Source organism: Triticum dicoccoides, chromosome 6B (genome assembly GCF_002162155.2).
Source record: "Triticum dicoccoides isolate Atlit2015 ecotype Zavitan chromosome 6B, WEW_v2.0, whole genome shotgun sequence".
Classification (NCBI taxonomy): domain Eukaryota; kingdom Viridiplantae; phylum Streptophyta; class Magnoliopsida; order Poales; family Poaceae; genus Triticum; species Triticum dicoccoides.
This window is the reverse complement of record NC_041391.1, coordinates 4,734,840-4,748,139: the sequence shown is the minus strand read 5'-3', so window position 1 is coordinate 4,748,139 and position 13,300 is coordinate 4,734,840. Positions and strand designations below refer to the sequence as shown.

Below are 13,300 nucleotides of genomic sequence, written 5' to 3'. Positions count from 1 at the left end.
CATCGCCAACCGAAGTGATCGAGTGCCTGCCTAGCTAGTGTTGCATCGGGTGGGGCATGGACAAGTACACGATTCGCATCCTTGCAATAGCAGCCCTAGTCTGTCTACATCTCGTATGCTCTGCCACCGTTGCTCAATGTAAGGCAGCTAGCACACCAATACTTCTGTATCTGCACAACGCTTAATTTTTCTTCACTTCTCCTGGTAGGAAGTATGTACGTGGTATAGCTAGTGAAGGCCTTTCTATTTTGCTTCTTGTCTAATCTGTTGCGTCCTTTATTTATATTTTTCTAAAATAATTGCATAACGATGATTGTTCGTTCGTTATTATTCCATAATATACAGGCCGAATCATGGCTGACATGGATAGCAAGAAGATCGTTTTACCGCACGGGCTATGTGTTGATGTAGGTCCTAACGATTGTGGGGATGGTGGTTGCTTCCATTGTTTGGTAAATAGTGTCTTCTACCGCACCATGGATGAGTGCAAGAGAAAGTGTAACACATCCTCATCTTTGCAAGGCATACTAGTGGCCATGACTACGTCCTCTCCTCCTTTACCCGCTCCTTAAATTTCCAGCCTAGCTAGTCAAATTGGCTTATATGTTCGAGATGGTCCCAAGAAATAATGTCTGATGTGTGAAAATACAGTTCTGCGATAAGAGTAATATATATTCTGGCAGTTGGTGCTGAGTATTTTGGTTTTGCAAATTGCATTTGAATTTTTACTAGTAATTGTCGGCAGTAATATATATTCCGGCAGTTGTTGCAGTTGTTGCTGACTATTCCAGTTCTGTAAGATGGTGTTTTTAAAAGGGACAAGTCGCAAGAGGCCATTATTGAACCTAAATATGGAAGCTTGGGAATTTGGAGGAGGCGGAGAGGGTGAGCGGCACGTTATCCGAAGTAGATCGGCAAGCAGAGGTGAGGGCTGAATCTGGAAAAAGGAAGCTCCAGCCGGTGTTGACAAAAACCCTATCAAGGCGAACTAAGATAGGCGAATCTTGTTGATTAGACCACGTAAAGAGCCTGTCGAGAAGAGGAAGCTCCTGAAGATGGAGAAGGTTAAGGGTAGAGGAAAACATAGCAGCTTCGAGATGATTGAAGTTGTCGTTAGAACATTCAGAGGGCCTAAGAGAAAAGTTGAAATCTCCCAAAAGCGCCCAAGGCCCAGAAACGGACCTCCAAAGAAGGAGAAGCTCGTCAGCAAAAGCTTGTTTGTCGATGCTGCCACAAGGGCCATAAATATTAGAGATTGAGAAGGCACCGTCATTCGCTCTGGCCTCGAAGTGTAAGGTTAGATAGTAGGTTAGAGAAGTGACCGAAGAGCAAGCAAACTCTTGGTCGTTCCAGGCAGTTAGGATACCACCGGCCGATCCAATGGAGGGCAAGAAGTGAAAGGAGCGTAAACTAGGAGGGAGGAAAGAGGCAGCCTTAAAGACTGAGATATCGTCTAGTTTAGTTTCTTGAAGGCAGATGAAGGAGGCATCTAGGCCCGAGAAGGCTGATTTAACATCAATACATTTTTTGTTCCTGCCGAGACCACGGAGATTCCACGAGACAGAAACTAGTTTTGCGATTCATGGGAAACTAAGGAAACACCAGAAGGCAAGCGATACAAGGCCAGACTGGGCCACTCGAACGTACCAACCATGAAGAGAAAACAGGCCTAAACGACAGGTGGCCGACGAAGGAAAGGGTCTCTAGCCAAGCTCGGGAGAGCAATACATTAGTCACTGATGCTGCCACCATCGAGAGCAGAAACGGGGACGTTGCAGGCAGCCGCTAGCTCCAGCACATCGCGACAGGGCAGGGGCGCAGAAACCTCACCGGCCTTGCCGATGAGCTGTGCAGCCGGCATCAGCTTCTTTCCCCCAGCGGAGAGCTTGCCTTCCTTGAGAGAGCGCATGCGTTGGGTGGCCTTCTGCAGGATGGTGGTGTAGGTCGGGGCCTCAATGTCGGCAAGACGTGCACTCCGAGGCAGGCGGGAGAGGACACCGGGCAAGGAGGCACCGCCGGCCCTGTGAGGAGACGAGACTAGCATCCGCAGTGGCCTCCTCCTGGACCAGCGGGGTGGCGGGCCAGGACATGTCGATGTTGTTGATGCCGGAGTCAGGTGGGCCTTTGGAGGGAGCATCGACAGCAGGAGCAGGCAGCGCCGGGGGTCGCGACGTATGACGTCAACGGAGGTGACTAGGGTTTTGGAGGGGCCCACCATATATATCTTAGAGAGGTGGCCGATGGAGGCGGTGGCAAAGTTCGCGACGAGCATGCCTACGGCGGACCCAGCCGCCTGCATGGGGATGAGGTAGTGCCCACGGTCGCCGGCCGAGCTGATGACGACCATGTCGAAGAAGCCGGGCCGCATGTAGACTAGAACGTTGGCTGGTTTTTCTAGGAGCGGCTTGGCATTGACCGCGGGCGAGGGGGAGGCCCACATGGTGCGGCCACCAGGGAGCTCCGCAATCCTTCCACCGTCGTCGTTGCCGGCCGGTGGTGGCGGAGGTGGAGCGAGGTTGGTGTCCAAGTCAGCGGGGAAGTCGCCGTTGGCGGAGTCGTCCGAGGGTGGAGCGAAAGCGAAGTCGAAGCCGGCGACGGGCAGGTTGGTGCAGGAGATGATGGAGACCGAGGCGAGAGCCCCGATGCCGTTGAATCCGTGCATGGCTAGCGCATGGGGAACATCATTGATGTCTCGAGCCTTGACGGTGACGAGAACAGCGGAGTAGTCGACGCCGGCCAAGCAGATGGGGTTGATGTCGAGCGGGTTGGCGAAGGGGCCGGTGGTGTGCAGGATGTGCTACGGGAACCAGTGCTCGATGGGGTAGTCCTCGATGGCGAGGGCGGCGAGGTCGCGGTGGGGAAAGAGGAAGCAGTTGTCCGTGTCGTTGTGCCAGTTGAGGTAGACGGTGTGCTCGCGTCTAAGGAAGGGGCCTTCCCCCATAGCGCGCTCACGGTCGTCGGGGGTTGATACGTCTCCAACGTATCTATAATTTATGAAGCATTCATGCTATTTTATTATCTGTTTTGAATGTTTATGAGCTTTATTATGCATTTTTATATTATTTTTGGGACTAACCTATTAACCGGAGGCCCAGCCCATATTACTGTTTTCTTGCCTATTTCAGTGTTTCGAAGAAAAAGAATATCAAACGGAGTCCAAACGAAATGAAACCTTCGGGAGCGTTATTTTTGGAACGAAAGCGATCCAGGAGACTTGGAGTTGAGTCAAGGAAGCTTCGAGGTGGCCACGAGGGTGTGGGGCGCCCCCCCCTATTGGGCGCGCCACCTGTCTCATGGGCCCCTCGAGGCTGCCCCGACCGACTTCTTTCACCTATATATTCCCATATACCCTAAAAACATCGAAGCGAACAATAGATCGGGAGTTCCGCCACTGCAAGCCTCTGTAGCCACCAAAAACCTCTCGGGAGCCCGTTCCGGCACCCTGCCGGAGGGGGATCCCTCATCGGTGGCCATCTTCATCATCCCGGCGCTCTCTATGACGAGGAGGGAGTAGTTCACCCTTGGGGCTGAGGGTATGTACCAGTAGCTATGTGTTTGATCTCTCTCTCTCTCTCTCTCTCTCTCTCTCTCTCTCTCTCTCTCTCTCTCTCTCCATGGCACGATCTTGATGTATCGCGAGCTTTGCTACTATAGTTGGATCTTATGATGTTTCTCCCCCTTTACTCTCTGGTAATGGATTGAGTTTTTCCTTTGAAGTTATCTTATCGGATTGAGTCTTTAAGGATTTGAGAACACTTGATGTACGTCTTGCCGTGCTTATCTATGGTGACAATGGGATATCACGTGATCCACTTGATGTATGTTTTGGTGATCAACTTGCGGGTTCCGCCCATGAACCTATGCATAGGGGTTGGCACACGTTTTTGTCTTGACTCTCCGGTAGAAACTTTGGGGCACTCTTTGAAGTACTTTGTGTTGGTTGAATAGATGAATCTGAGATTGTGTGATGCATATCGTATAATCATGCCCACAGATACTTGAGGTGACAATGGAGTATCTAGGTGACATTAGGGTTTTGGTTGATTTGTGTCTTAAGGTGTTATTCTAGTATGAACTCTATGATAGATTGAACGGAAAGAATAGCTTCATGTTATTTTACTACGGACTCTTGAATAGATAGAACAGAAAGGATAACTTTGAGGTGGTTTCGTACCCTACCATAATCTCTTTGTTTGTTCTCCGCTATTAGTGTCTTTGGAGTGACTCTTTGTTGCATGTTGAGGGATAGTTATATGATCCAATTATGTTATTATTGTTGAGAGAACTTGCACTAGTGAAAGCATGAACCCTATGCCTTGTTTCCTACCATTGCAATACCGTTTGTGCTCACTTTTATCATTAGTTACCTTGCTGTTTTTATATTTCAGATTACAAAAACCTATATCTACCATCCGTATTGCACTTGTATCACCATCTCTTAGCCGACCTAGTGCACCTATACAAATTACCATTGTATTGGGTGTGTTGGAGACACAAGAGACTCTTTGTTATTTGGTTGCAGGGTTGTTTGAGAGAGACCATCTTCATCCTACGCCTCCTACGGATTGATAAACCTTAGGTCATCCACTTGAGGGAAATTTGCTACTGTCCTACAAACCTCTGCACTTGGAGGCCCAACAACATCTACAAGAAGAAGGTTGTGTAGTAGACATCAGGGGTGGCAAAAACGAGCATGCCAACCCCGTGCGAGGCAGTGACCAGCGTGCATGAAGGGTTTCCGGCCTCCTCCCTTAAGGGGCGATGGACGAGAGGCGCCAGGTTGGCAGAGGGGGGGTTGACATAGGCGTAGGTGATGTTGTCGAAGTGCTCGAGGGGGACGTATGGCATGAAGACGTTGACACAGGCTGGGCGGGAGTGGGGCGGGTTCATGTCGATGTCGATCGTTGCCTAGTCGGAGTCCGTGGACTCATCACCGGAGGCGAACTCCACCTCCTTGGGGTCCTCCTCCACCACCTCGTCGTATGAGATGACAACAACCGAGGAGGGGGGGGGGAGGATGGGAGGGTGGGGGAAGGCGGAGCAGCAGGAGCTAGGGCCGATTCGGCGGAGAGCACCTCGTCGATCAACGGGATGAAGTCGGCCATTGGACCTGAGGGAAGGCGAGGGGAGGGACACGAGAAAGCGGGGGGCTCAGTCAAACGGGGAAGTGGAGTAGAGGAAGAAACGAGGGGGAAACAAGAGGGATGCTTACAGTCGCGTTGGCGGTGGCCGGAGACCCAGCAGTTCCTGCAGCGCACATGGTCCCTACAATGCTGGACGTGGTGGTCAAGAGAAAGGCAGCGGAAGCAGCGCATGGAGAAGTTAGTTGGGAGGGGCTGGTTATAAGGAGGCTGGGGGCTGCATGCAAGGAGGGAGAAGTGCGGGTGGTGGTGCGCGTAGAACCATGCACGAGGGCATGGGCGTAGGAGCTGATAGTGGAGGGGATCGAGGCTAGCAGGGATTCGGTCAGGGGTTCAGACGGCGCAGAGGAGGCAGGCGCACACATATGCCCAACGTCGAGGGGAAAAAGGCTTCCGAGAAGGGAGGGGCGGCTCGTGGTGTGGGAGCCACGGGAGGGGCCCTTCTGGCGTTTCTAGGATGCCACGCACGCGACAGTCGATGGTCATAAAAGAGAGAAAAAATGTTTACAAAAAAGGCCTATGTGTTGCAACAGGAGAAAAAAAACCACATGCTCTTAATTTACAAAAAATGTTTTATAATCTGAGAATTTGTAGCTATTTCTTAAATACGTGAAGAGTTAAAAAGGTTGTTAAAAAGATACATGACTTTTTAATCATAAAAGAGGTTTTTTTGTCTGGAAAAGAACATTTTTTTATGGTCTCCTGTTGAAGCAGGTACTTGCGCCCCTATTTCATCAATATTTCTTGCCATACATGTCATAGGTGTTGGTCCCTATTTCACCACTATTTATTTCTTATCAAACTTGTCCTTTATTTTATTTTTTGTCATGCATGCCTCCTTTTTATTTATTTTTCATGCATGTCCTCTTTTCGTTCTTTTTATATATAGGAGAATAGCGCAACATCTCATCTTTATCGGATCTCTGCATTTTCTCTTTTGTTTATTTTATAGCGGACATCCCATCTTTATTGGGTCTTTTATTTCGTGTCATGCATGTCCCTATTTATTGGGTGCCCATAAAATTTATCTTCAATCTGATGTCCAATCCTGATTTTGCTGAGGTGTTTATCCTCAATCTGAATCAATACCGGTATGAAAAAAAGACGGATAATGCATTGTCGATTAGCATTGCAGCCTAGATAGTATTTTTTTAATTGGATGGATATTTACATGGTGTCACTATATTACAACTTAAAGTTGTTGTCAAATTTTTAAATCATTACACAAAACTTCTAACATACATAGCTTACATATCAAATGGATGCAATCAAGAGTTTCGAAGGATAGTTTGTTCCACTTCAACAGAGATCGTGGGATTGCTATTTTTCCTAGGACTAAAAAAGTTTCTATGCATGTTCTACAACATTTTGGGTTACATGCCAAATTTTTTGGGTTATCTTCGACATTTTTTCTTGTTTTCAAGGGATTTACAAAAAAGCAGCATTCGCTGCTCTTTAGACACTCCTAGTTTATGTGCTAGCAGCGTTTGCTGACTTTTGCACAATGATAGCTTTGTTTTAGGGTATTCAATGGTTCATATTTAGTTTTATCATTGAAAGTTTATATGCATACGAGAAATAATGCTTGCATTCCTGTTCTGATATCCAGTATGCATAACAGTAGAAGGAACATAATAATATATAGTTGAAAAGTAATTAACAAAAATTCTTGGCAAATTATTTTTTCCCTCGGAGCAACAACAGATTCTTAGCAAAATTAACTAACAGCAATTTTGTTAACAACTCCTTCCCTGGGTAACAACGTAAGCGAACAACATCATTAGTGTGATGGATGTCACGAGAAGAAATCCTGTTACTGATCCAGTTTGGAGTACGAAACAAATCATCGCAACAACCGGGAGTGCATATACAAGCTTCTTAAAGTTCTCTATCCGTGCTCGCATCTCACTGTTTTGGATGTGCAGAACATTAATTTGTCCTTGTTTCTCATCCATCTTGACTTGCTTCTCTCATGCATGTTTCAACGCATCATCCAAGTGGGCTCTAGGTGATCGATTGCGGCACGCGACCAACTGATTTACGTAAGCCATTAAGGGATCGACCCATATCAATGTGTGGCAAGAGTAAGGGTGCTGCATATGCACGTGTGCGTACGTATTAATGCAATGAAACGGGAGTTACCAATACCCTAATTCCCACTATTGCAACGCGAGGAGTCACCGCACACAGCCAGGTTCACGGAACGCGACGGAGAGCTCATGGTCGAACGGAGGAAGGGTGGCAGCTAGCTTTTCGGGAGAAAGGAGTAAAAAGAGAGAGAGAGAGAGAGTGTGTGTGTGGGAGGAAGAAGAGAAGAGCTAGAGGAGAAACAGAAAGGACGAAGTGAGTAGAGAAAGAGAAAGAAGCAAGCCCGTGACAATTATTGCTCGGGCAAAATAGAGGCGTTCGCATAACCAAAATGCTAATGCACATTTTGTTCCTGGACGCTGCTAGAATGAAATATATTAGCGACGTTCGGACTAAGGGAACGCTACTAACATGTGGCACAGTAGCGACGTTTAGGCCGGTTGAACGTTGTCAGTGCGTCCTGGCTGATGGCTACACAGGATGTGCACAACTAGTAGCATTCGACAGTACAACACACTGCGAGAGCTGTTTTGTCTGTAGCGTTTGTCCAAATTATAGACGTTGTTAATACCTGTCCTAGTAAGGTGAGGCGTTTGAACTTTCTGGGATTTACAGTTCTAGAGAAAAAAATACTCATAAAATTTACGGTTTTATTTTCAATCATGGCAAACCATGTGCACATTGTATTTTTTTTAATTTTTCTGTACACAATATTTTTGCCATGTTATTCCTAACTGTTTTTGCTTTGTACATGACAAAATAAAGAGAAAATAATTTCTTCCGCAAAAAAAAAAGAGAAAATGATTTCACATAAATCACGGCTATTTTTGGCGAAACCACATGGTAATTTTTTAGGATTTTTATATAAAACATACTCCCTCCGGTCCTTTTTACGCTGCATATTAGATTTGTCTGAAGTCAAACTTTGCTAACTTTGACCAAATTTATATTAGAAATATTAACATCTATAATGCCTAATAAATATAATATAAAAATATATTCCAAGATGGTTCTAATGATGTTGGTGTTCTTATGTGAATGTTAATAATTTTTTGTATAAACTTGGTCAAACTTTGAAGAGTTTCACTTCAGACAAACCTAATATGCAGAGTAAAAAGGACCGGAGGGCGTACAATCAAAATGGCAAATTTATTTGTTGTCACATGAAAAAACAACTTTGCTTGATTTTTCATGTTGGCAATTTTTTTTACCATTGCAATTTTATGTTGGTGTTCTTATGTTGAATGTTTATAAATACATGAATCTTCAACATGGCCAAAACAGTTTTTTCAACATATAGGTGATTTTTATCATGGTAATAAAATAAAGGTAATGGTAATAAAAATACGGTCAAAAGACGACGCGTCTAACTTGATTGCTAATAATTGATCCGTTGTTTCCTCTTCCTCCTTTCTGGATGTCCCCAATCACCTGTTTAGCGTGAGAAGTGATGACCAACCGGTGGAGGTGAAGATCTGCAACCAATTCTAATGCCTCACTGCATGCGATGGACTCGAACATTGCTGGATCGTCTACTCCTCCAATGACAAGTGCGCTACTTCCCAGGACCGTTACATCTCTATCTCTACACACTGATGTTGCCCGTTCCTCCTACTCCATTTCGAACACCAGCATCAACGTGTATCTTTGCACAACCCATTGGCGGGGCCTTTGGACGTTGGGCTGTAGCGACTGGAATGGGGGGCCACCCCTTCGTCGTTGATGTCGGCACTTCTTTGATCATCTTAAGCTCGTCAATAAATATGTTAATGAAACAATGAGTAGCTTGTGGACTTTGAAAGATACCATCGTGAATCGCCTTCCGTCGAGCAGCCCATATGGCCCATAGTGTGACTGAAAGCTTTACGAAATGCACATGTGATAATGAGTTCATCAGTGAGAATAGCCAATGACTAGCATTTGGTTCGGTCGTACAAAGTGTGGATTGAGCCAGCTCGTCATCGACCACCCACATGCATCTAGCGATCGTACATTCAACAGGGGGTGACTGCATGAGTCAGGTGATCCGCAAAAACCGCATGAGCTAGAGTCTGCCATATGCCTGTGTGCCCCAACATCATTTGTTGGTATAGAATGTTTGGATAGATGCCAAAGGAACATCCTCACCTTTCCCAGCACCTGAACTTTTCATAAACTTTTTCGTGAGCCCTCTTCAACAGCCGAGGTGGAGGAACCAGCCCTTTCCTCTAACCACCACTATTGGAGAATTAATTACAATTCTGAAATAACAAATATAGACATAGGAGATAAGTCCGACCAAATTTGGGAACTTGTCTAAAAATGAAGAAAATTAGTCTGACTTGATTTATGCTTTTAATGAGGGTTCATATTATGGGATGATATTAAATAAATCCAATTTTATTGCTTGATGTTTACACGGGATAAGGATGACCGGTTCTCTCTTCTGTCAATATATATGATCGACTCATGTGCTGATTGGTAACCAAACATTTCTCATCGACAACCAAAGCGATCTGAGCGCCTGCGAAGCTAGCGTTGTATCTGGTTGGGCATGGACAAGTACACGATTCGCATCCTTGCACTAGCAGCCTTGGTGCGTCTACATCTCGTATGCTCCGCTACTGTTGCTCAATGTAAGGCAGCTAGCACACCAATATTTCTGTATCTTCACAACGCTCAATTTTTCTTCACTTCTCCTGGCTAGAAGTATGTACGTAGTTATACTATCGAAGGCCTTTCTATTTTGATTTGTAACCAGTTCCATTGTTTATTTATATATATACTACTCTAAAATAATTGCATAACGATGGTTGTTCGTTTGTTATGATTCCATAATATACAGGCCGAATCATGGCTGACACGGACAGCAAGAAGATCGATCTACCAAACGGGCTATGCGTTGAAATATCTCCTGACGATTGTAGGTACCGCGCTGGTTGCTTCCATTGTTTGGTAACTGACGTCTTCTACCCTACTATGGATGACTGCAAGAGCAATTGTAACAAATCCTCGTCTTTACAAGACATGCTAGTTGCAATGACGACCTCCCCTCCTCCTCCTTTACCCGCTCCTTAATTTTCCGGCCTAGACAATGGTTATATGTACAAGATTGTCCCCTGAAAATAATGCCTATATGCGGAAACCAGTTATGCAATGAGAGTAATATATTGCAGCAGTTGTTGCTGAGTATTTTGGTTTGGCAAATCGCGTTTGAACCTCTACTAGCAATTGTTGGGAGAGCGATGAAATGACTCGCAACCGCATGAGATCTGAGTGATACAGCTTAGCTTGAGATCTGTGTCAGTTAACTCTTCGTCACATATATGTTTTAGAATACAGAGGTGAATACATCTGCATGCGGGCCATACTGTACCGAAGTACTCAGTCCTCGCACGGCTCCTCTCTTCAAGCCCATCGATCTCCCATGCAAAATAAAATAAAAATAAGTCCATCAATTTCTCGCTTAAAAAAAAGTCCTATGGGTATGGATGACCAGGGGAGGCCGCCCTTGGCCAATATCCGGCTATGGTGAGTTCTTCTACCCAGTCATGGAGGGTTTCACATCTATCCTGCCTCTCATGAGGCGTCCGGTTCTTGTCTTCCCCGATATCACATTCCCAAATCAGCCCTCGGCCGGCCTTGGCTACGTCATCTTCATCCACTTCGGTGTTGCACACACCCAATTCTTTGATCTCTTAGGGCATCTCCAGCCGCGCCCCCAAAAAGGCCTCCCCAGGCGATTTTTTCGCGTCGGCGCCGAAAAAACGGCCCAGTCGCGCCCCCAGGACGCCGAAAATCGCCGGCTTGGGCCGAAAACAGCGCCGGCGGACCCAGCCCAAACCCGGCGCGCTGGGGGGCGCCCGGGGGCGCCGGGGTGAGTTGTTTTGGCGCGAAGAAGCCGCGGGCCAACCGCGTCAGCGACTCGGCGCCTCGTCTCCCCCAACGGCCTCGGTTTCCGCGGGGAATCAATGGCAAGGCTGCCGCCGGTCAGCCTTGCCATTGATTCCTTCACGGGCGGCGCTTCACGGGGCGGCGCCGACGCCTCCCCTCCCTCGCACGCGTACACACGGGCGCGGCCAGGCTATAAAAGCCGGTGGCCTCCACTCCACTCTCCTGTGCCCACACCAGCCCCGCCCGCCCCTCGCCGCCGTCCAGCCCCTCCCTCTCCCTGCCTCTCCCGCGCGCCGTCGCTGTCGCCATGGCAGAACGTTTCCCCGGGGATGAGGCGGCGGCCAACGACTTCGGCCGCCGTTCGCTCCGCGTTCTGGAGTCCTGGCTCCTGTTCCAGGCGAACATCCCGGCACCGCCGGACATGCGCGCCGGGCCATCGGGGTGGAGGCTCAGCGCCGGGGGAGTGCCCATTCCCCCGTTGCCCGACGCCGCGGCGAAGCCGGAGTACTTCGCCGAGGAGGTCAAGATCGTCCGCGCGTCCCTCACCGACGCCCAACGCTCCCTCCCCCAGTACGCCGCCGACAACCACGCGGCCTGGGCGGCGTATTTCGAGCGCCGCCAGCAGCAGCGTTTGGCGTCCATCAACGGTGCGCCGGTGGTCGGCGGGCGGCAGAACAGCGAGGGGCGCCACCTCTGGTGGGGCGTCCCCGGCCGCACACTCGAGGGCGTGCTCATGCACCTCGAGGGCGGCAACGACCCGCCATTGGCATACCCCCCGGCGACGCACCGGCGCGTCGGGACATGGGCGCCAAGGCGGTTCGGGTCTTCCTCCTCCTCTTCCTCCTCCCGATCCTCCTCGCACTCCTCCGGCACTCCGGCCCTGCTTGCCGTCAAGGCCGAGCCTGCGGCGGAGTCGCCGCTCGGTCGGCGCACTCGCAGCGCCGGCATCGTCATCAACGAGGGCGGCCAGCGCGCTTCCTCCTCGGCTCCTTCGCGCTTCGTCAAGCCGAAGACGGAGCCGGGACTGGCGCCGGTGAAGACGGAGCCGGGGCTGGCGCTGGTGAAGACGGAGCCGGGGCTGGCGCCGGTGAAGACGGAGCCGGGTCTGGCGCTGGCGAAGGCGGAGCTCGTCGACGACGACGCGGCCCTAGAATGGGCGCGCCAGGACTCCATTGCGATTGAGAAGGCGCGCCGGGAGAAGGCGAAGGAGCGCCAGCGCGCCGCCCTGCGCCGCTTCGAGGAGCGCCGACGCGGCCGCGACGAAGACGGAGTCGTCGTCCTATGCGACAGCGACGACAACGACGCGCCGCCGCCAGTCCACCATGGCAACGTCGGGTCCAGCCGGGGCGTCCGCGTCAAGGAGGAGAAGGCCGACGACGACGATGGCGGCGACGGCGGCGACGACTTCAGCTCCTTTCTTTTTTAGATTAGCTTAATAATGTAATGAAAATGGGCGAATCTGGCCAAAATTCGCCATGTTCAGACGAAAATTAACTACTCTTTGTCATAACTTCGCCGAACGGGCCCCCCCTTTTTTTTACACTCGCCTGTGGGCGGCCCTGGGGGCCGACGGCTGGGCGACGACTCGCCCCCAGGGCCTTTTTTTTCGCCGGCTCACCCCCAGGCGGCGCTTTTAGACGCCCCCTGGGGGGGCCAACGGCTGGAGATGCCCTTAGAGCAACACTAGCCGAGCCCTTAAAAATTAGAGGAGTATTTGGGCGAGGTAACCTTAGTGGAGTAAACCCTACTCCACTAAGTTTTCGTCTGTTCTAGCCGATCCTCTAAATTTAGCGGAGTAAAAATCAAATTTAGTTAAGATGAACATAGATTCGATCTGAACAAACTTCTAAACCGAAATTCCACACATAATTTACATTACCATCCGCCGAAACATAGTTCAAACCGATACTAAAACTTGAACTTAAACATAGGCTAAAATTTAAATGTAACTGAAAATTTTAGTTGCTATTCGACTTTGCAAGGGAGAGCCAGTCATCCCTAGAGATGCCACCGCCCATGGGGTCAGTCCCTAGGCCATCATCGCCGCAGCCGGGAAGTTCCTTCGCCACTCTTCGATGTTGAAGCTGTCCTTGTTGTCGCCTCCTCTGCCACCATCATTGCCGCCACCGTCGTCCTCCTCGTCTCTTTGAGAGGACGATGATGTTCGCCCTGCCGTCCGCTCGCTCCTCGTGGAGCTT

General features: G+C 49.2%; 1 long non-coding RNA gene across 1 annotated transcript; it reads left to right on the top strand.

The window, feature by feature from the left end:
- LOC119320365 lies at positions 1-696 on the top strand. Its single transcript, XR_005154958.1, has 2 exons — positions 1-138; positions 346-696. It is a non-coding gene; the product is annotated as an uncharacterized LOC119320365 (long non-coding RNA).
- Positions 697-13,300: the final 12,604 nt, after the last annotated feature.